Source organism: Octopus bimaculoides, chromosome 16, assembly GCF_046866305.1.
Source record: "Octopus bimaculoides isolate indiv1 chromosome 16, ASM4686630v1, whole genome shotgun sequence".
Lineage (NCBI taxonomy): Eukaryota > Metazoa > Mollusca > Cephalopoda > Octopoda > Octopodidae > Octopus > Octopus bimaculoides.
In genome coordinates this window covers 16359070-16383450 of record NC_142943.1, presented here as the reverse complement: position 1 = coordinate 16383450, position 24381 = coordinate 16359070, and the positions used below count along the sequence as shown (strand labels likewise).

Sequence of the window (24381 nt, the reverse complement as noted above, 5' to 3'; positions counted from 1 at the left end):
AGTTTCTCGATGACAAGCGCCAACCGCTTGGCTAACACCTTGGCCAAAATTTTCAAGTCTGCATTGAGCAGAGTGATGGGCCTAAAGTTATCTATGGCGTCCCCCTTGTTTGGATCTTTCTTCAGCAGCGTTACCGCTCCTCGGCTCACAAAACCGGGAATGCTCCCGTTCTGCTGCCAGTTGCGGTACACGACCGCCAAGACGTCTCCAAACAAGTCTGGCATACAGTTGTAAATCTCGTAGGGCAGACCATCCAAACCCGGAGATTTGTCCGTCGAGCAACCCGCCATCGCGTCCCTCACCTCCTCCGCCGTGATGACCTTTCGCAGCACTCCGCCTCTCTTGCCGAGAGTCGTGGCAAGCTGTGCAGGTAGGCACTAAAGTCCACCCTGCCTTCTCGCTCGCCACTCCTCCCGAACAGTCGGGCAAAATGCCGCTGAAACGCCTCACACATCTTGCTCGGCTCGAGCAATTCGCGCCCCTGTTCGTCCACCAGAGACCGGATGGTGGCTCTGTTACCCCGCTGCGCCTCCGCCACCCGGGCCTCTCGTGCGGCTCCAACACCTTCATTCCTCAGAGCACGCATCCTTGCCCTGACAGCACACCCTTCGTGTTTAGCATTGAAGTGTTGGTCGAGGGCCAACCTCGCCGCTAAAACGTCGGATGCGATGCCACTTCGCAATGCCTCTTCTAACTTTATCACTACCTCCCCCTCTACTCTGTTCCTCTCTACAGCTAGTGCCCTACTATACCTTATTGCTTCCGCCCTTACTGCTCTCTTGAAGGCAAACCACCATTTGTTGTTGACGATGGCTCCCGTCAAAGCCCTCTTTACTAACGTGCTAATCCGGTCTCTGAAAACCTGTCTCGACGGGAAAGACGCGTTTAGTTTCCAGTAACCGGGACCCTGCCTATGTGCCTTATCTAAGTCTAGCGTACACGTCACAAGTTTGTGATCCATGTAGCTGACTATGTGGAACTGTGGACATTCTAAACTATCTCTATCTCTTGTCCTACACACTATCCTATCTAGATACGATCTCGACGACCCAATGCGGTTGCTCCAAGTCCACGTTGGCACATTTGGGTGGTCGAGTCGGTACCTGTCAAACAACTGGAAGCGTCTGAGCAGGTCTCTGAGGCCTTTGCATCCCCTTCTAGTTTTGTCACTCCCCACGTAGTCTAGATGCGTGTCCAAGGTAGCATTCCAATCCCCCACTAAAAGTAAGGGACGAGACGTTCCCAGGAATACTTCTAGACGTCGAAAGAAGTCCGACCGACCTGTTAAAGGAGGCACATAAACTGCCAGCAACCGAAAAGCGCCTCCATCGCTACCGTCCACATCTAGGACAACCAGTCTACCCTCCGGGTCCGTAAATATCGTCTTTACTTGGAGATCCGGACTCTTGCGAAAAAGAACCGCCGTGCCACTACCGCCCATCCTCGGCAGACAGGAAGAAAAATAAATGTTAAACTGTCCGCCAAACATGGACTTTAGGGCCCGCGGTTCATGGAGTCTGGTCTCACTAATGGCAATGATATCCAAATTGTGTGACTTGATGTCATTTAAGAAGTACCCTTGTTTCCAAGGGGATCCCAAGCCACGCACATTCACACAACCAATCTTCACCATGATTCTATTTATACGTGTGCTTTAAAGCACAAAACAAAAAGAACAGAGAGTTACTTACCGTCCGAAAGTTTTGTTTCCTCCTTGGATTTTTCACCAAGGAGGCTATTGTACAATTTCTTGCACAAATATTTTTGACATCCCCCTACCGAGTTGGGGTAGAGGGATTTTATTTTGTGGTGCAATGCTGGTGATACATGATAAATTTTAATGTGTTTTGGCGGTGTTGTGCGTGGGTGGTTGTTTGTTTTGATGTCGTTATTTGTGATGTTTGTTTTAGAGTTGATGTAATTCATCAACTCTGTGTTTGTACTGTCTATTGCTGTTAGCATTGTTTTTTGTATATTACTATTGGTGTTAGTAGTATTTTCGGGAGATGTGAATCTCCCTGCTTTGTTTGTGTTTGCATTTTGTTTTGTTTTCTTCTTACTGCGCTTCCTCTTTTCTTTCGTAGCTATTTTCCAACCCTCCCCACTCTCTTCATCCGATGATGAAAGTTCTGAGGAATCAGAAAGAGGTAACGGCAAATTTTGTGCGTCTGAGTGTGTTTCTGTGAGTGTTTGTGTTGCTGTTTTTGTTGGTGTTGGCTGCTTGTTATTTGTGTGTGGTGTATGTGATATGGGGGAGGGAGAGGCAGTCTTGGAATTTTTTTTTTTTTTTTCTCTTCTGTTTTTGCAGTTTCTGTTGTCTTTTCTGTTGTGGTTATTGCTGATATTTCTGTTGTTTTTTGTGTTGCTGGTGGTGTTGGTAGTAAAGTTTTTCTGTTGGGGGTATTTGGTAGTTGCTTCTGTTGTTGTTGTTGTTTTTGTTTAGCGGCCAGAGGGCATTCCTTTTTCAGATGTGCCTCGCTGTTGCATATGTAACAGCGAGGTCGCCTGCCCTCTACTACCACATACAGCTTGTGGTCCTCTGCCAGTTCAATGTTTGGAGGAATTTTCTGTGAAGCCTCCTCCGTGATGTGGAGAAGGATTTCCAGATTTTTCCCTCCCCAGTTCTTTTCCTCTACGACCGTAATCTCTAAAATATTTGCCTCCTCCATTTCGAGGTATACGGCCGATATCAGCCATTGGGTGTCCACTTCCGATGGCACATTTTTTATTATTACTTTGGTCACTCTCTGTCCTAGATAACTTGGTATCATCACCAAGTTAACTGTGCGGAGAGAGAGTGTCGAAAATTGTTTAGCTAAATTTTCATTTAAAAATCTCACCTGCACCGTTCCAAATTTTCTTCCCCGCGTGACATGATTTTGATGAGGCCAAATTGCTCTAAGACAAACCTCAATCTTATCTGTGCTAAAATTTTCTACACGTCTGGTTTTTGCGTTTACCAGTTTATAAATGATGCACTTTTTGTTTTTCATTTCTATAATATCTTTTGGTATGTTTATTCTAACATCATCTCCTTCTTTCGTAAGAAGGGATTTTGTGTCTTTAATTTGTTGTTGTGTGAATGTCACTATTGTTCTTTTTTCCTTTAGAGCATTTGCGAAATTTGTTTTTGTTGTGCTGGCGGACATGTTCTTTTGAATATTTTTGTTTATGTTGGTGTATGTACTGCCTGGTTCAAAGGTGGTGGTAGTGGCAGCAGAGTTTGTTGAACAGGTGGTGGTGTCGGTGCTGACGGCCGATAAATTTGCGTCCTTGCTGTTGTTGTTGTTGTTGTTATTGTTGTTGCTGTTGTTGTTGTCGTTGTTGTTGGTGGTGGTGGTGATGATGGCGTCAGCACAAATGTTGCTTACGTCAGAGACATTTGTGACGGTTTTTACGCATGGTTTTGTAACCTTGGTTACAGTTTTGTTTTTATTGTTAGTGTTGGTGGTGGTGACAGGGTTGTTAACAGTATCCATGACGTTGACAGCTTTGACTTTAGAATCTGTTGCTTCATTCTTTTTTTCGATGTCTGTTGTTGTTTTGGTGTGTGTGTGCGCGTGCATGACTTATTTTTTTGTTCTCCTAGCGTCTCAAGTCTAGGAAAATGTTCGTTCACCAATGTTTCTGTCCAGCGTTCTATGACTATGTTTCTCGACATTTTTCAATGTCGAGAAGAAAATATATAATTTTAAAAAGGTTGAAACTGCCCCTAAGGGCCAATTCCTACCTTGAAAACACAATAAAAAGAAAGTTGGGTGCTTCACACACCTTATATACAAAAATCCCAACAAAATGTGGACAATAAAAGGTCAAATAAACATTTACCTCTGCAGCCGATGTGACAGCACGTCCGTCAAGATAGATAGATAGATAGATAGATAGATAGATAGATAGATACAGGTGGTATACGCATGTATAATATGTATGTGTGAGTGTATGTATTATGTGTGCGAGTATCTACGTATGTGAATGAGTGAATGTTTAAGCAACTAATTTTTAAAATTCAACGTTTTTTTGTGTTTTGGGAGGGAGGGAATAACTGACGAATGCTTACAGTTGTGCAAACGATATCTCTCGAGGGAGATAAGCGGTTCGTAAATGATCTGGTACTAGTGCGATACGTAACTGATACCCCCATAAATGACCGACTATACTAAGGAGACTTGATAGCAGTTATCTAATTTCTTATGAAATATTTCAAATGCAAACATCTGCGAGTATAGAAAATGACCTTTCCATTGAGATAAATAAAAACCTATTTATCAAGTTTGTTTCTGCTAAAAGTTTTATAAAACTATAAATAATATATACTGTATAAGTTTTGGACGCTAATTATGAAAATATACCCATTTTATTCTAAAATGGATATTGAAATCACGAACGAAACACGTTTGTGCTCCGATTTCAATTGTATATGCATTAATATATCTATCTACTGTTCAAATATGCGATATAGGCATATGATCACGCTCACACAATTTTACACATAAAATTTACACACACAAACGCATATATAGATAGAGATGTGTGTGCGTAAGTGTGTGTGTGTGTGTGTGTGTGTGTGTGTGTGTGTGTGTGTGTGTGTGTGTGTGTGTGTGTGTGTGTGTGTGTGTGTGTGTGTGTGTGTGTGTGTGCGTGCGTGTATATGTGTATAAATACACACTGGATTTGTAACCAAAGTTCGAAATCTTGCACTTCATGGTTGTTTCTTTTGTTCTTGGAATGTACACTTTGAATTTATTAGTTGAACCTGTGAAATTCGCCACTATCTTAGGTGAAACTAAGTGTTCAGTCAAGATAAACCTATTCAATTCCACTACATTTAGTGATGGGCCTGATGTGCACGACATTCGATCTTCCTATGAATACTCCATTTTATCTATGTTTCGTCTTGGGGCTCTCCGAAAGAAACGTACTATGCAGCCTAGTTGCAAAGTTGATATTTTTTACCTACGGACCACTTTGATTACTATTTTATTCTGGTGCACACCCATAGCCATTCAATTTTTAAAAGCTAGTTTTATATGAAACTTCTTTCAAAATTCTTACTTTGTTTTTCACGCGTTCATATGTATAGATTTGCAATAGCACTCTCTGAGAGATCATGCTTCATTTACCAGAAACATGTTTGACACAAAACCAGGGAGAGACTAAGTCGATTAAATCTATCCCAGTGTTCAACTGGTAATTATTTTATCGACTCCAGAAAGATGAAAGGCAAAGTTGACCTCGGCAGAATTTGAACTCAGAACGTATGGACGGACAAATGCTGCTAAACATGTAAAAAGCATATAAAAATGCCGGTAAACTATGTAAGAGAAAGAAACCCAGCTGTTTCTTGGAATAAATACATCTAAAGCAAAATATTTTTCACGCACCTTTAAAATACTATTTTGCTTGTTGAATCCCCCCACCAAATAAAGCTTATATGAACCCTCGGAATCTTTACGGAGCCCGGTTGAGAACTAGTGGTCTATAGTTACAGTTCTTATTGGCTAATTTTCAATGTTGATTTGTTAGATTCCATTTTATGTTTTTTGAGAAAGGCATATCTGTAGTTATCATTTTCTTGGCTGGTTTTTAATGTTTTCATTGATAGTCTTCGCTATTGTTTATCGATGTTATGGCTTGTTGTTTCAAGCTTTTCGATTCGTCTATTTTGTATCACTGGTTTTTTTTAAACACTTTGTTAATTGTTTTTGTGCTGCTTTACAGCAATTTGTTTGCACTTTGTCTCCTCTTTTGAGAAGAGTTAGCTATGGAAAAAAAGAAGTCTATGTTTTTTCAGACCTTAGTGTGAGGAGTTGTTGGGGGAGAGGGTGGTACTTTGGATAAACTGACGAATGGTGTGATAGGGGGAACTGTGATATGCAAAGCATTGACGGTGTCATCGAGAGGGGTTGAAGTCTCAACTGTCGAGGCTGTTGAAGAGTGTCTGAAGGAGATCGAGACGTTCACTTTCATCGCGGGAGGGGGAAGGTATGGCGCGGTGGAAGTGCGATTCGCGACTGGGGCGGGGCGATGAAGCGCTCCACTGTGGCCGTAGGGACGGAGGAATGGGTGCTATTGCCGGCGTATTGTGGCGGGCGTGTTGCCTGGGTGAGAGTGGGAGGTGTGGTCCCGGAATTGGATGAAGCGTGGTTCGTGGCAGCGGTAATGCTTGGTCTGGAGGAGGACGTAGAGGTGTTTGGGGTGACGGGAGCCAGAGGGTTGGATTGGTGGGGTTGTGGCGTGGAGATGATCGTACGAGCAGGTTTGGGTGACTAGAGCTGCAGAGGCAGTAGTTTTGCCGGAGGATGTGGGGCTGGGAGTGGTAGTGGAGGGCGGGCCTCCTATGTGTTGTCAATGCGGGAAGGGGGCCGCATGAGGGGAGGAGCAGCAGATGGAGCGGTCTGGGGAGCATGGGAGGGTTACGAGGCGGTGCAGGATGGTGTGGTTAAAAAACGAAAAAGAAGTAAGCTCTCCGCCGGAGAAGCAGAAAAAGAAAAAAGAAGAGGATAAGAAGGTCGAGAAGGAGGTTGAGAAGGAGTTTGAGAAGCTTGAGAATGAGCTTGAGAAGAAGGTCACTGTAACAAGTGTACTAGCTATAGTAGTGGAGGAGGAAGATTTGTGTGATGTAGAGAGACAACAGCATGAAAGTGAAGCATCGACACTAAAATGGCGCCAAGGATGGAGCAAGAGAAGAAAAAACAGGTGAGAAAACCGAAGAAGCAAAAGTGGAATTTCGGGACATACGTGAAGAGCACGGCGATAGAAAAAAAGATAACGAAGTTCAAATCCATAATAAGGGTTAAGATGCCTACGGAGATTTACACGGAAAATGTGAAAGCAATTGTTATAGATAATGAAAAGTTAAAAGAAATATTTGGAAGGAATATCGATCCACCGGGAGTTGAAGTGGAGTTTAATGAACTGCCGCCAGTGATGGAATTTAGAGAATTGGAACCATACATGAACTACTAAAAAAAAACAGCAAATAAAGTGTCTTTAAAACAAAACGATGCTAATGGAAAAAAACAAAAGGAAAGAAGAAAAGATTATAAACTGTCTGTAAAAAAGTTCAAATGGTACTGCATGAGAGTGGGGCTCATGCAGCCATTCCATTTTCATTTATTATATAATATTCTCTAATTTTCATTCGTTTTATGTTATTTGTTCCTACTGCGGTGTTCTGTGTGTCCTTGTGATGTCCCCTCTGTGTAAAAGCCTGAGTGCTTAATAAAGAATAAGTGTTAATTCGAGTTTTTACAGCGTGGTGTGTTAAATCCTTGTGATTCCGTCGAAGTAAGTGATGTTATAATATATTTGTTGAAGGTCACCCCTCGTAGGTGTACCTACGATTGTTGAATGTTGAAATTGCTGTTGCTATTTTTACATACGAGTTGTTGATTTGTGTTTGTTCTTTTCCCATTTATGGGAGAACCTGAGAAGAGAAGAAAATGGAAAGTGGACCAGCAAAAGGCCACAGTTATGCGGCAGCAACTGGCAGAGGAGTGGACTCTGACGCTTTAGAGGTTCGTGAGTTGAAGGTAGAACCGAAGAAGCTGAAAGAGTGTGAAAAATTGTTGAAAAGAGAAGGTAATATTTTAAAATTAACCCCACTAAATGAACTAACGAATGGTGTGATATACAAAACACTGAAAGAATCATCGAGAGAATTAAAATCGCAACTATCGAAGCTGTTAAAGAAGGTTTAAAAGAGATCAAGAAGTTCACCACTTTCATCACAATAGGATGAAAGTATGACACTGTGGAGGCGCGATTCGCGACTGAAGACGAAGCGATAAAGCACTCCACTGTAGCCATAAAAACAGAAGAATGAGTACTTTTGCCAACGCACTGAGGCAAGCGTGTTGCCAGGGTGAGAGTGGGAAAAGTACCCCCAGAAATAAATGAAATATGGTTGGTAGCAGCGATAATGTTTAACAAGGAGGAAGACGTAAAAATACTCAAAGTAACAGAACCAAAAGGTTAAATTGGTGGGATTATGGTATAGAGATGGTCATGGAAGACACTGCAAACATTTTAGGACAACTGCTGATTACATGGGTGATAACTTCAAATTGGTATGGCATAATCAATACTTTTTGTTACAGTATGGAAGTCTAGAGGAATTCTTAATTCTCTTGTTTATGAAGTATTTAAGAGCTATTTCCTGTTCTTGGACAGCAAAGGCTTTACCTTCATGGTGAAACGTGATATGCTCATCACGGGTCCAGGAGAGGTCATAATTCTTGTCAATGTTGCTGATATTCACTAATCTGCGAGATGTATACCGATCCATAACTTCCAGCTGTACGATGAATATTCTTCTTCCAAGTCTCTTTAAATAAATTGGCCCAGTCTCCTTTGGTTCACATGCATCAGCTGTTACAATCGAAGTACTTATTCAAGAGTTCTCAACTTAATCTTTTAATCTTATGAGGCTATTATTTTCATGTAATGTTATCATCTCATTCTTTGCTGTTCAACATGTATTGTCTAAGTGACACGATGCCACACTCAAAGCCCGTCTGGACTGGTCTTATGCCTCTACTTCTGCCTATTCCTTTAACATAGCTCCTGTCAGTGTCACTACTGATGCGAAAGTTACCAGTCGTTGTTAATATCTTTCTGGCCTTGATGTCAAGTTGTTGATTTCTTCGAAAGTCCTGTCTAATATCCTAAATGTCGAAACATTGTGGGATATGGTTTTTTGCAAACAGCTCTGGCTTCCACCTTCCGAAGTCTACTGGGGTATTCCTTTGTCACTCTAGCTTTACTTACAGCACCAACATATGCAACATTGTCGTCGATTCCAATGTATTTATAGTCAGAGTTTAAGTGCTATAAGTTCTGCATTAATTCACTATAAATGTTCTCCTTTCCAGGACTTTTGGTGATACATTTACATCCGCTGAGCATCCGACCTCTACAACAGTGCATGACTTTTGTTCCCTGTCCTACAGAACTTCTCCTCCAAGTTTCTGTTTAGATAGACCAGTCCAGTCTCCTCTGGGTACTCTCAGAGTGTTTGCTTTGGAGTTCTTCCCCTACTCTGAAGATATTGTTCCTCTCACTTTCGAGTACGCATGTAATATTTTCATTTTCTTTCCTTGCTGTTCGGTAGATGTATCTGAGTGATACAATGCAACAACATTCAAAGGCTGTTCAGACTAACCTTATGCCTCAGCTGCCTTCTCCCTGTCTCGCACAGACCTTACCGGTATTGCTGTTGATGTGGAAGTCGTCAGTGTTGTCCCTTTCTAGTTTTGATGTTCAGGCTGTGGATCTCGTCAAGTGTCCAGTCAAATATCCCAAATTTGGTACAAGCACTAGCACCGGCGCTACAAAAGCATTGAGAGATATGGTCTTGTTAGATGCAGGCAGCTCTAGAGTCCATATTTTCCAAAGTCTGCAAAAGTTCTTAGATCGGTACCTAGGCAGTGTGCTACATATCTCAGTGCCCCAATCATTACAGGTATAAACCTGAACTTGTAATCTGGATAGAGTAACTGTAGATGTCTCAATAGTACAGCGTAAGTATTTTCTTTTTCGCTGATCTTTAGTTTTATGTTAACATCCACAACTGCACAGAGATTCTCTTCTCTAGCCCAAATCACTATATCAGGTTTATGTTTACATTTTATTAGGGTTTTCACTGAGACATTCCACCAGTACTTTTATTATGAGTGGCTATGCCATCTACCATACTGTGTGTGTATGTATGTATGCATGTATGCATGTATGTATGTATGTATGTATGTATGTATGTATGTATGTATGTGTGTGTGTGTGTGTATGTATGTATGTATGTATGTATGTATGTATGTATGTATGTATGTATATTCATGATCGGACCGCCGACAACGAAACTGGCAACTCAACCAAGTCAGTTTCGTAAGAAGGGTGATTTTTCCTGGACACTCCCTGTGAGCTTCTAATGACAGTCAAAAAACGTAGTTGACAACTATGATGAACATAAAAGGTATTGGTGACAGATGGAAGTTGTAATTTCTACTAGATTGATCGCATTGCTTTGTAAGATATGATCCCTGTGAACGGCCATACATGCATACATACATACATACATACATACATACATACATACATACATACATACATACATAATGGTCTTTCTCGCCGCTTCGACGAATGTTTAGGAAATCACAGCTGAACAACCTGCATAATGAATATTATAATAGCGGTCATTGTGTGTGCAGAGACAGTCCCACTCTTTCATTCTTGAAACTTGGTTTAATGCAACAAACACCACGAGCCCAGTAGATATTAGGATGCAAGATCTGCATGGAGTTAACTTATTTTAGATGAACTTTAAAAGAACTGGAGAGCTTTGTCTGCTCCGGTTCCGTTGGAGGAAGTTTCGAGTGATTTTCTTCTGAAGGCAATTCCATCAGATGCTAATTAAACCCATTGCTGGAACCTTGACACCTGCTACTATTCCGGATCAGAGTAGACCTGGGAACAATAGTGACGAATACGTGGTTCCACACTTCTCAAAATCCTGGTACTCCCGAACCAGGACCCCACTACCAAATACAGTCAAAAGATAGCCAGGACATATATAAATACCATACATACATAGATGTTTGTGTGCGTGTGTGCGTGTGTGTGTGTGTGTGTGTGTGTGCGTGAGCGCGCGCGGAAAGAAAGAAAGAAAGAAAGAAAGAAAGAAATGTATATAACTGTGTTGGTAAAGCAGATTATTTTTTTGAGCTTTAACGGTTTCGTGCAGCAGTCATTAGTCAATCGTTCAATAAATAAAGCAAAACATTTTCACAAGCTTCGAAAAAAACCCCAGTTGGACCAGTTCTATCAACAGAACCAGTTTTCGGAACTCATGAACACTACAATCACCAATACAGATATCGCAATATTGCAATTCAACAAATAAATATAGATGCATCCAAAAAATTATGGTACAAGGAACATAAAAAATAAACCCTCTCTCCCATTGCAAGCCGATAAATACAACAGACAACCTCAAACACGATTCAAGAAAATAAGAAAGGAAATAAACGACAGAAAAACAGCAAGCAGACAGATGCCGGCATTCAACATGAACTAAAGGAGAAACAATAAAACAGAGAGTGATTCGCAGCATGAACAACACAGGCCACAATACTGCCCATGCAGCAATAAACAAGAAACAACATACCAACACCAAATCAACAGTTATTGGACATTACTCATAAACTAAAAACACTTGTATTGGTCTAATTCAACACTTGGCACGAGCATAGTAGTTATTAAGATGCACCTAACAAATCTAACACTTATACTATGCTTTTGATCTCTTCCCAGGGAAGATTTTTTAGTTATTTCCAAGGAAAAAAACTCAAAATCTTCATGGCCAGACAAAATCGCAAGCATCCACCTAAGATATCAAAGGCTTGATGGCTCTTTCTAACATTTAGAACCGATCATGCAAACGCTATTAAATTTCCAAACTCTTTGTGATGAACAAACCCATGACAACTCTAAAACCTAACAAAAACTCCAGTAAAGTAATATCATAATAAACCCATCGCTATTTCAAGCACACGCACAATTCTTTTTAAAAAGATAACCCAAAATCGCAACACAGATTCACACCATCACACTCAGATTCCATGCCACTCACGAAGCTAACACAGATGCAACAGGATTTCAACGAAGCTAACACAGATACAAAAGGATTTTAACAACAACAAAAAACTACTGTCGACAAAGGTAAGCTTTTTTTACTTCATTTTCCATTGCACAAAATACTTGAAATCTCCTAACACTGATTCGCAAATTACTTGTCCGGTGTCAAAAGTGTACGAAAGGAAGCAAAATTCATCTTGGACCGACAATTTCCTGAATGAAATACTACAAGGGTCCGACACTTTCGCAAAACGTACACACACCTTCATTCGTGTGCAATATCAAACTGATATCCATTCATTATTTCCCAAATACAGCTTCACAACTACTCCCAAATCATTCGCCGTGCAAAAACACTGAAAGTCACACAGCATTTCTTCACAACAAAGACATAGTAAAGAAAGCAAAACGATGCACACTTGGCTAATTGAAAAGTATAACAATGATCTACGAGGAATACATTAGATACCAACCCTGCATGAATATCCTGTCTCTATACAACAAACCATGATAAACTTCAGGGAAAAATCATATATTAATGTCCTGTGTAACCAACCACCGAAAAACATGAACGAACCATGCAATTTCTATGTTCCCACCGGTAAATTCAAATAAACCAGTCAATACCTGTTAGATAGTTGGAATTGTCTTGAGCAGATATGCGACACCTTTGCATCCTAGCCATTTTCCAATCAAGTCCTCACAAAAGAGAAATTTATGCAAACATATAGACATGTTAGTAATTTAAAGTAATGCACTGGTTGGCTGCTTCGGAATCCCTCTTTTCTTTGGTTCCACTTTAGTGAGTTCGTGGTGCGTACATGTTTTTCAGTGGTTGGTTACACATAACACTAATATCTGATTTTCACTGAAGTTTATCATGGTGTCTGTGTTTTGTTTCATCTATCAAATCAGCGCTCACCCTTCGGATAACGACGTAATTGAGGAATTTTGTTGTTTTTTCTCATTTTTACATGTGCTTGCCGTTTAAGTTGTTGTTTTGTTGTTGTTCTTGTGTTCGTTCTTGCTACTATGGTGGAGATGATGACGTGTATTTGGCGAGTTCCCTGGTGCCCATCAATTTTCCTGCTTTTGGTAATAGAACAACTGACGCCGGTCATTTTCTCCTTCCACGTGCTAATAGTCTGTCACGGTTTTAACTTATCCCCTCCTTGTAATCCATCAGAAAGCCAAGAGAGTCGAGAAGTAGGAGGAATTAGGCTGATGATGCATGTACGAACGTGTGTGAACGTGTGTGGCATTAACGTTTGCGGCGGTGTGATTTTTTTATAGAACTCTTTTGCTATGACATCTGTCGCTATTTCGGCATAGATTAGGACGATCACTGTTTTTTGTTTGCCGTTTCTCTTGCTATTGCTGCTGCTCTTACTATCACTATTGCAACTGCTGTGTCTGCTGCACCTGCTGCTGCTTTTGCTGTTCGTATTGTTGTTGCTCTTGTTGACATTGCTGGAGTTGCGGTGTTACCAACAGACAGGTCTTTCATGGTTTTGCTTATCTGCAGGCAAAAGGCGTTTAGTTAGGTGGAATAATTACATGTGTAACATCTGGATCTTATGTTCTCTACTACAAGATGTAGTTAGGTCCCATTAACAGATCTGTGTGCCGATCCACGACCAGTTTCCTTAATGGACATCATATTAAAGATCTTACCTTAATCCTTCAGCACAACGGAATCTATCGTCGCTACCTTTGGCTTTCGCTGTCTTTTGTAAATGGACACAAGGATAAATTCACTCTTATATAGAGCAGTGAAATGTCTTTTAGCCTTTGCTTTTGAAAAGAATTTTATTTCCACTGTCCCATATCGTTAGGCGCAAGTGTTAAAAATCTACGTCACTCCACACACCTTTGAGGCATTACTCCTCTACCTGAGCCTGCATAAGCTTCTCTACACTGTTTTCCTTCCATATGTAACACTACATCAATGACCTCCTATTCGTGTATTCCATAACTTTAGAAAGAATCTTTATACACGCTCTTCTACCACCTCTTCAGTTGTATTTTCTTGCCTTTCTTATTTCTTTGTCCAAACTATCAAGGACAACTTGCTCTCTGTAGTAATATTTTGGATTCCCTACTACTTCATTAGCAGAATTTTCTACTAGAAATAGTTTTCTCATCTCTTGTTTGATTTTCATTTAATAAATTATATAAACTTGATTTTTATCTAAGATACGATATATAGCTTATCATGAATTTGATGTATTACACAATCATGCAATTGAGGGCGCTGATAAAATTTCGAAGAGGATAACAGATAACTAGCCGAGAAGTCTAGTCCTTATCCTATCACCGACAATGTTTATGACTAGGACTCTGAAATGATCCAGTCTAGTAAACTTAAGTGTCACAATCTTGAAAACAATTACCTGTTCTAATCAGTGTCAGATTGTATAATTCACAAGAGATCTACTTAGTTTTCTGAGCCAAGTTCAACATATATTAACAACCAGTTTCTCCCAAACCACAGTCTAACGCCTTGAAAAAAAAAACAACTCATTAACATACTGCACACATGCATTAGAGTATTCACAAGGAACAGAAACACGAAGAATATATGACCATCTGGACGAGCAAGGGAAAAAGTTTGTTATCGCAACAAGCTTCAACCCTCACAGTCTTGGCTTCTGCATAAGAACCAACTCAAATTATACAGACACGCATACAAGTCCCTGTGCACTATTAAAACATTCCAAAAATATTATTAAACAGAAAACTCACGTACACAGAGAAAAATACTATGCCGGGATGCATATCACAAACAATAAGTACAAAAAGCAGCAACTGTTGTGTTGAAATTCACCTTGACCGCCACTGCGGTGGTCACCACGAGAATCTGCGGACATATTGGAATAGACTGAACTGTGGAGAGAGTGCGATATGTCCTGTTACACCACGTCAGTATAGTCTTCAGTTAGGTGGAGATATGGTATAACAGGGAAAATTGATATGTGAGTACGTTAGCCACGTTATTCGGCCGACAAACTGCACGCCATAGAACCACTCGATCAGAGCTGACTTGGGGCTACACAAGAAAATAAGTGTACAAACAATTTATTAGTGTTGATCCTGGACTACGCCAGAGCAAACTCCTCTACAATGACACATAGTGCACGTCACAGAAGAAAAGCTATAGTGCAAATTGAAAATACTCGAAACGAAAGCTTGCATCAACAAGCAATAACAATCACGGTCCATAATATCATCCTAATTAATACATACACACACGTGGTGTGTGTGGGGGGGGGGGTGCGTGCGTGCGTGCATATATGTTTTACTGTCCAATAAAAAATTATATAAATAAAAATAGCAGCAGCATTAATAGACTTATTAAACCCCAAACACTGCGCTGTGATGTACACCAAAATTGATAAGTGCAGAGAAATAATAACTACTGAGTCTACTACATGCACTTCCATTGTGGAATTATAATACAGGGGTATACAAACTCATACTGGACAATGAGGGGAAAAGCAGCATTTCTGGACTGTTTTATTCAGGGATTGTTAAAGGCGCCAACAACTCGGGAAAGTCAACCGGTACGACCGCACTTGGGAACGTCACGTCATACGCTTAGCATCTTTCATTGAAAGGGGTAAATGAAAATAATGAATAAAATAAACCCGTTGTTCCCATAGGCGCTGGAGTGGCTGTGAGGTAAGTAGCTTGCGTGGCACCTTGGGCAAGTGTCTTCTACTATAGCCTCGGGCCGATCAAAGCCCTGTGAGTGGATTTGGTAGACGGAAACTGAAAAGAAGTCCGTCGTATATATGTATATATATATTATATATATATATATATATATTATATGTGTGTGTGTGTGTGTGTGTGTGTGTGTGTGTGTGTGTGCGTGAGTGTGTGTGTGCGTGTGTGTGTGTGTGTGTGTGTGTATGTGTGTGTGTGTTTGTGTGTCTGTGTTTGTTCCCCCACCATTGCTTGACAACCGATGCTGGTGTGTTTACGTCCCCGTAACTTAGAGGTTCGGCAAAAAGAGACCGATAGAATAAGTACTAGGCTTACAAAAGAATAAGTCCTGGGGTCGATTTGCTCGACTAAAGGCGGTGCTCCAGCATGGCCGCAGTCAAATGACTGAAAGAAGTAAAAGAGAGTATAGTGAATTATAAAACACTTTATCCCACATTTGCTGGTTTTACTCTCTGTAAAAATTAAAAAGATTAATTAAACTTGTAAGCATGCCGAATTTAAGGTTGTCCGGGGCGCTAGGGCCAGTTCTGGTTTTACTGCACTCCATGGCATATAGTATCATCCTTAATAAAACGGAGAATTAAACTAGAAGTTGATATGTAGACAGTACACAAGGCGTCGAACTGGCAGAATCGTTAGCACACTGGGTAAAATGCTTTGTTGTATTTCATCCGTCTTTACGCTCTGTGTCTAAATTCTGCCGAGGTCGACTTTGCCTTTCACTATTTCGTGATCGATAAAAAAAAATGTGCTAATTGAAACCTGGAGTCGACGTAATCGACTTACCCCTCCCTTTGAATTGCTGGCCTTGTGCCAAAATTTGAAACCGTTGTGTAGAGTACACTACGTACAACCTTGTCGATCGTTCAACTGGCTATGTGAAACGGGGTTTTACTTAGTTTTTAGGCCAAAGTTTTTAAATTAATGTTTCTCTCGATTTTTATTTATTAATTGATGTGAATCTGTAAATTAACACTGAAAGAAATGAAGAAAATAAAAGATATAATAAAAGAGAGAAAGAAGTAAAGAAAAGAGAAGAAACCAGATGATTGTGTTTTTGCTTTTGTTTCTTTTTACTTTATTTTATTTCAGTAGTTTAATCGAAGGAAGACCATTGCTTATGGCCCTTTTCAGAACCTCCGTACTTGTAAGAGGAAGTTTATTTACACAGCGGAAACCTAGTCTAAATATTCTCGTTTTACGCTACCATCTGGTAGCGTAAAACAAGGCACGAATTGTGTTTTCTACCTAAGTACAGGAATAATCCTTTTGACGGGTTTCCAGTTTCCATCTACCGAATTTCATGTAGAAAGTATTAAAATATTATATAGTCTTTTGACTGAAATGTGCAATACAATAAAATCGATCTGAAATATTGTCACAGTATATAGTAACATAATATAGAGTAAATAATCTTCAGGAAAATGTTGACACCCTCACCCTTAACTAATATTCAATGTATTATGTTGGATTATCTTACTATCTTTTCACTTTTACTTGTTTCAGTCATTAGACTGCAGTCATGCGCCACCTTGCAGAATTTTAGTAGAACAAATCGACTCCAGTACTTAAATCTTTTAAAGCCTGGTACTTGTTCTGTCAGTTACATTTGCCTAAATGCCAAGTTGCGGGAACATAAACACACCAACACAGGTTGCCAAGCGATGGTTGGACACAAATACAGACACAAAGACACACACACATATCAATATATATATATATATATATATATATATATATATATATATATATATATACGATGGGCTTCTTTCAGTTTTCGTCTACTAAATCCATCCACAAGGCTTTGATCGGCCTGGGACCATGTGATTGGGAAGCAAGCTTCCTACCACACTGCCACAACTGCACCTATTGTTAAAATATCTTTTCTAGTCTCTCTTCTCTTCAACTGACATCTCAATAATTGTCATGACTCAATCTTTTCGAACAAAATTATAAGCTATTAATAATGGCCGATTTCAGAAACAATATAATTCTGGAAAAATTAACAATAGAAATGTTTTGATTAGTCAAAGTATGAGCCGTGAACATCTATGCATCTCTACCATCGATCAACGAGATTATTTATGCCGCGTTGATAAAAAAAAAAACTTATTGGCTTTGATGCTAAAGAAATCTTTGAAAGCTGATTCCACCTCTGGTTTGGACCTGAAAGTTTAATCACTTAAAAACGTGTTTAAATGCTTAAAAAATAGTAGTCAGTGGGTGAAAGATCAGGAGAATATGGAGGATGTGGTAAAGTCTCGTATCCCAAGTCTGTGAGTTTCTGCAGTGTCATTCTTGCAACACGTGGCTTTGCATTATCGTGGAGAAGAATTGGGCCACACCGATTCACCAATGCAGATCTCATTTTTTGCAAGTGAGCATGCATTTCAGCAAGTTGGTTGCAGTAAATCTCTGCTGTAATGCTCTTGCAGACCACCAGACAGTCACCATAATATTTTGCTGATGCAACATTGGCTTTGGGAAATGTTTGGGGGACTTGTCACGATCAAGCCATTGACCTGATCGTTTACGGTTATCATAAAGGATCTACTTTTCGTCACAATGACTATTTGGTCGAGAAAAGGATCATTGGCGATTCTCAGAAAGAGCATCGAGCACACTTCAAAGCGCCAAACATTTTGATTTTCATTGAGCTCATGCGGTACCCATTTATCGAGCTTTTACACTTTACCAATCTTCTGCAGATTGCGTGAGACCGTTGCAATACCGACACCAAGTGCCTGAGACATTTCTTTGACACTTTGACGTGGGTGGGTTTTATTCAACAGTTGCTTTCAATCGTTCATTGTCTAGACTGCATGACCTTCCTCTACCTTCTTCATCTTCAAGGTTCTCATCACCACTACGGAATTTCTGAAACCACCTTCGTACAGTGCGATCACTTGTGGACCCCTCACCCTATGCTCTGTTGATATCGGCAGTAGTTTGGGAGTCATTGTGCCCAAGCTTGAACTCATGCAAGAAAAGTAAGCGAAGGTCCTTTTTTGTCATGTTCATAATTAAGGGCGCCTATGCTTCAAGAATGTTTTCTGTCTGAAATAAGTAGAAAATTATTAAAGAGCATACATCAATTATTAAGTATGTCGAAATTCACCTAAAATATAATTAAAATACTATGATAAAATTGCGTTTCAAAGCACGATACTTAGAGCGGCCATTATTTTCGGAACAACCTAATACAGTCATAATTTGGGACTCGCTGGACGTTTTCTTCATACCAAATGTGTACAAAACTTTTCTCTGAAAATTTCTATAAATCACACTCAAATACCTCATTCTTCTGCACTAATAATCTTTCTATTTTGTAGTTGTTTTGTTGGTTTTTGTTTTTGCTCCCGTTGTTTTTTGTTTTTTTGTTTTTTTTGTTTTTTTTTTTGTTGTTTTTTATCAACAAGAAATGAAAAGCATTTCCTTTCTTTCATTCGTCTGGCACATTAATTACACCTACTATCACTAGATAAGAGATGTTTCGAGATAATTTTGGAAATATAGAGTCATTTTTATCGTTTAATTGCATTACATATTAGAATAATCTACTAATTATACACTGAGCATTTTATTGTTTAAAAACAAAACATTCAGCAAAGTTTTGTCCGTTTTCTGAATGCTTTATCGGTTTTGCAACAAATATGTAAAATATTTATTGCAACAAATATGTTAAATATTTATTTTGTTTCAAATACTGAAGTCGTACACTTTGGTAGGAATGCTAATTATCCAATTCTTATTTTAAAACCTAGATTGTTTTCAAAACTGATAGCTATTTATTCAGTAACATCTATAATATTATTATAGTAGTGTACATATGTTATGCTGAGAGAGAGCGGGGAGACAAGAGACCGGTATTAATACTGCGTCTGTCGCTAATAAATGTTTTCTAACAACCTCACTGGCTAATCACGACACCAATGCCTGTCCTGGCACTTTTATTCTATTTATCACTGGCGGTGAGATGAGGGCTCGAGCGTCCATCATTGACAAAACCAATGAAGATCGAAATCACGTGATCTGGTTATCTTAGCGCTGGAGGTGACGGAGATTTATCTCTCCAATAACTATATAGATAAGAGTGCATTTTGCCCCAAAATCCAGTATGAGAGTTAATTCATGGCATCTACTACAGTATAGTTTTTTTCTAGTAGTATAGTTTGTCCTAACAGAACATCCACGTTCAAGTGAAGATAAATATTACCTCTCAGTATTAATACTGCCTCAGTCGCCGATATATAGAGAGAAAGAGAGAGGGAGAGGAGAATAGAGCGGGAGGGAATGTGGTGGCAGTGAAGCTACACGATTCGTTGATGGGAGAGGCACACACACACGCACACGCACGCACACAAACACGCACACACATATGTATGTATATATATATATAATTGCAGCGTTATATATATTTTTCTTTTTTGTTGTTTTTTGTTTCAACCATCTGATTGCGACCGTGCTGGAGCACCGCCTTTTTAGTCGAACAAGTCGACCCCAGGACTTATTCTTAATAAGCCTAGTACTTATTCTATCGTTTCTCTTTTGCTGAACCGCTAAGTGACGGGGGCGTAAGCATACCAACATCGGTTGTCAAGCAATGGTGGGGGAAAACACGGACACACAAACATACATACACACACACACACACACACACACACACACACACACACACACACATATATATATATAAATGTATATATATATGACCCATCCTTGTTTTCTTTGTACTGTCTATCTGGATGTTTTGTTGTCCCATTTTTGTATCACCTAACTGTCCGGATGTTTTGCGTTCTTGTTCCATTTTGTATATCATATATATATATATATGTATATATATATATATATATATATATATTTATATAAATGGCATTATTACAGAAAATAATAACGCCACACAGTGGACTTCTCAAAATAACCACATTTAGTACCTAATGAGAGGAAAAACAACCAACAGAAGACGACCAACTTTCTTTTAAATAAACTTAACTGTGTATCGGCCGATTTTTTTACACACAGGCTTCTTGATAAAATTCTTGTAAAAGAGTTTTATCCCTTTTTGAATTTATTTATCAAATATATACACGGAATATATTCAATGTTGAATTTTTATTCCTGTCTCCACATGGGTACCCAGAAGCAACCCGGAAGTATTCCCGCTTCTTTGATGAAGATATATACAGATAAACTTCATTCCCTTTACTCTGTCGGATACGTAGTGTGTTCGTTTTTGGTGAGGTGAGAATTCTGTTTATTTATATATATTTTTGGGACAATACTGTGCTGATGAACGAAATCTAAATTCATTCTAGTAATCGCGAAATCGGCCGATACACAGTTAAGTTTATTTAAAAGAAAGTTGGTCGTCTTCTGTTGGTTGTTTTTCCTCGCATTAGGTACTAAATGTGGTTATTTTGAGAAGTCCACTGTGTGGCGTTATTATTTTCTGTAATAATGCCATTTATATAAATATAAACGAATAATTATATACAGATGGTTAGGTGATACAAAAAAGGGACAACAAAACATCCAGACAGACGATACAAGGAAACAAGGAAACATTCGGAGTTTTCTATCCTCAGTCGAGTTCCAGATTATCTTTGCAATTTCGGCTGGTTATACTCGAGATTGCTCCAATCTGGTCAGCCCCAAAGAAAAACTAAGCTAAGAGCATCAGAATCCTTGGAAGAAAGCATTGCTATTCTTTCATTCTTTCTATCAGCCCTTTCACACTTCGTTCAGTCCACTCTTCGTTCTTTCGTTCCCCCTCTGTCACATTTCCTGGCCTTCTCTTCATGCTCACTTTTCCTCTTCTTTCACTTTTTCTCGCCCCTCCTTAATTCTTCTATCCCTCTGCCTCTACCTCTCTCTCTCCTCTCCCCACGTTACCGGTGTTCGGCCAGGCCTGACCTGTCTTTCTTGATTCAACTACCATCCGTGCAACATCTATATTCCTACCTGTGCCTGTGAAATCTTATGACGCTGCCGTAAGGCTTTACTTCCACACAGGCCAGCTTAATTTAATTCGTCCTTAGTCGAATTATTTTAGTTCGTCCTTAGTCGAATTTTTTTATCACCTAACTGTTTGGTTGTTTTGCGTTCTTGTTCCATTTTTGTATATTTTATATATAAAATATAGCGGCGAACGTACTCTTTGGTCTCCTGCATATATATATATATATATATATATATATATATATATATATATATATATATATATATATATATATATATATATATATACATATATACACTCACATGTGCAACTAATAAGGTGGCGAGATGACAGAATCGATAGCACGTCGGGCAAAATGCTTAGCGGCATTTCGTCCGTCTTCACGTTCTGTGTTGAAATTACGCCGAGGTCGATTTTGCCCTTCATCCTTTCGGAATCGATAAAATAAGTACCACTTGAACACTGGGGTCGATGTAATCGTCTTCACCCCTTCCTCTGAACTTGATGGCCTTGTGCACGAAACCAATTTAGCGCAACTAATTGTCATCTGACAAACTGAACTTTCATATCTGTTTTCCTTTAATATTATTCTGCTCCCGTCTATAAATATGACGCTTTAATTATGGAAAGAAATCGAAGCTGCGAAATTTTCACAATTTTTAAAACAACCAACTAATAAACTACAGAAGAAAATTGAAGGTATAACCTATTAGAAATACATTTCAATTGTATTATTTGCAAGGCAGTTGACTGTTGAATATCATCAAACATGTACGATATATGTGTGTGCATCTATGTATGTGTGTTCTTTTAATCATTTAATATTGCTTTACTGGTTTTGGGATTGCGGCCATGCTAGGGTACAGCTTTTGAAGGCTTAGCATAACATATTGATCCCAGTATATATTTCTTTGTTACTTATTTTACCGAGGTATATTTGTCGAACTTCCACGTTACGGTTCATAAACATCACAGTCTTAAGCTGCATAAGTGCAAACATACACACACTCAAACACTCAGATATGTGAATGTGTGCAAGGCTTATTTAAAAAGTACTCTGTAAAGTACTCTGGGATAGTCTCCCAGAGTACTTTACAGCGGGACCGAGCCAAGAACCTCATCGTTTCCAAATATACCTTTTATCCATATTGTTTTTGCATGCGCCTACATTTTCATTTTCATTTCTTTTCAGAATCCACAGCTCCTTTGCTGGAATTTTGGAGTCAAAATCCAGTCAGGTGAATTTTTCGGAAATAAGGAGGTAATACAGTGTATCAAGATTTGTTAGAGCTTTACCGAGTAGCCACATCATAGCTGATTAAAAACTATAGATAATGTTTTCGATTTTGTTATTTAACTAACAGTGTTTCTTGAGGTAAATCAAAAAATAAAAAGACTCGCGATGCAGAAAAATGGCAAGTGTATAACAAAGAATATAGCTTTCAAGGATGTTCTCACCTGAAACTGCACCTTCTTATACAACCTGTGTAAACATTTACACCATCTCAAGGATCATGTATGAAAAAAGTTAAATTTTAAAAGGAATTATGTATTTCGTAATTCTCTATACACTTCGCTCTATCTTATAGTTTTCAATATAATCGTGGAATTTTCACGAGTACAGCGTGTCTACAAATTCGATAGCACATTCTCACCTACCTACTTTTTGCGTCACAGTTAGGAAAGAAAAGAGTAAACTAGAGAAAAAAAAGAGAAAGAGAATGTTAAAGGAAAAAGAAGAGAATATAAAAGACATAATAGTAAATGACGGCAGCGGTAGTGATGACGTTTATTTGTTGTTTGTTTGTTGATGGTAGTCATGGTAATGCTGAGGTGGCAATAACTTGCTCTAAAGCACGTGCATTTAATTATCCGGTTTTTTTTTAAATTTCAGTAAAAAAAGCCGCAAGCATCTTACTACGTACAATAACCACACCTTCTTTCATTAAATAAGACCCTCCTACCATCATCAACAGAACAAGCAGTTGTAGTTGTCAGGGTGTGTGTGTGTGTGTGTGTGTGTGTGTGTGTGTGTGTGTGTGTGTGTGTGTGTGTGTGTGTGTGTGTGTGTGTGTGTGTGTGTGTGTGTGTGTGTAAGCGTTAGCTCATCGACAATCTTTCACTTACCGACACTTGAAAACAGAGCCGTCGTTAAGCCCCTGCATTCCCTGCGGTTGCAGGGGGCCTCCGCGGTTGAGGAGCCCCATGTTTAGATCAAACTACAGAGATGAGCCATCTATTTACTTTGGCTAAGATGTTAACTGAAAATTTCAAGTCAGATGAGGGAAAAAACTATGAGAATGTACGGTAAATAAACTTAAAAGAAATGTAAAAAGTAAATGAAAAAAGCATTTCAACGAATTCCCTGCGGAGATATCAGAAAAACGAAAGAAATCCAAAACAAGGAAAATAAGAACAACTTCAAGAGAAAAGACAAGAAAAAGAAACAATGGTGATGAAAGATGGGGGTTATATACTTATACATTCATACAAACATACACACACAGGCATACGTACACACATTCATACATACATACACACACACATATACGTCTGGCTTTTATCTGTTTCGGTCTACCAAGTCCATTCACAAGGCTTAGACCAGCTCAGAGAGAGAGAGAGAGAAAGAGGGAGATAGACGTGTACCAAACATACACATGTTTCTTAGTCTCTCTGAATCTCCCTCTTTCTCTATTCATTTCTCTCTCTCTCTCTCTCTCTCTCTCTCAATCTCTCTCTCTCTGTCTCTCTCTGTCTCTCTCTCTCTCTCTCTGTCTCTCTGTCTCTCTCTCTCTCTCTCTCTCTCTCTCTCTCTCTCTCTCTCTCTCTCTCTCTCTCTCTCTCTCTCTCTCTCTCTCTCTCTACTTGGCGTTGTTATTTGACGTTGTTGAAAAGCTGGTCACTTTGTACCAGAACAGTGGCCTTTGACCTCCTAAGGCAATAAAAACTGGAGACAAAATTCTTTCTGTACCAAAAAAAGAAGGCGTGCGCGTTTGTGTGTTTCCTTTTCTCTCTCTCTCTCTCTCTCTCTCTCTCTCTCTCTCTCCCAGAACTGTAATCAT

General features: G+C 39.3%; 1 protein-coding gene and 1 long non-coding RNA gene across 2 annotated transcripts in view; both read right to left on the bottom strand.

Annotated features, from left to right (window-relative positions):
• LOC106871636 (uncharacterized) overlaps positions 1–24381 on the bottom strand; it is a 175414-nt gene that overhangs the window by 18865 nt on the left and 132168 nt on the right. The window lies entirely within an intron of this gene.
• LOC128249700 (uncharacterized) lies at positions 17515–22914 on the bottom strand. The gene is made up of 2 exons (XR_008265820.2): positions 22778–22914; positions 17515–18417 (listed from the first exon to the last, which is right to left on the bottom strand). It is a non-coding gene; the product is annotated as an uncharacterized LOC128249700 (long non-coding RNA).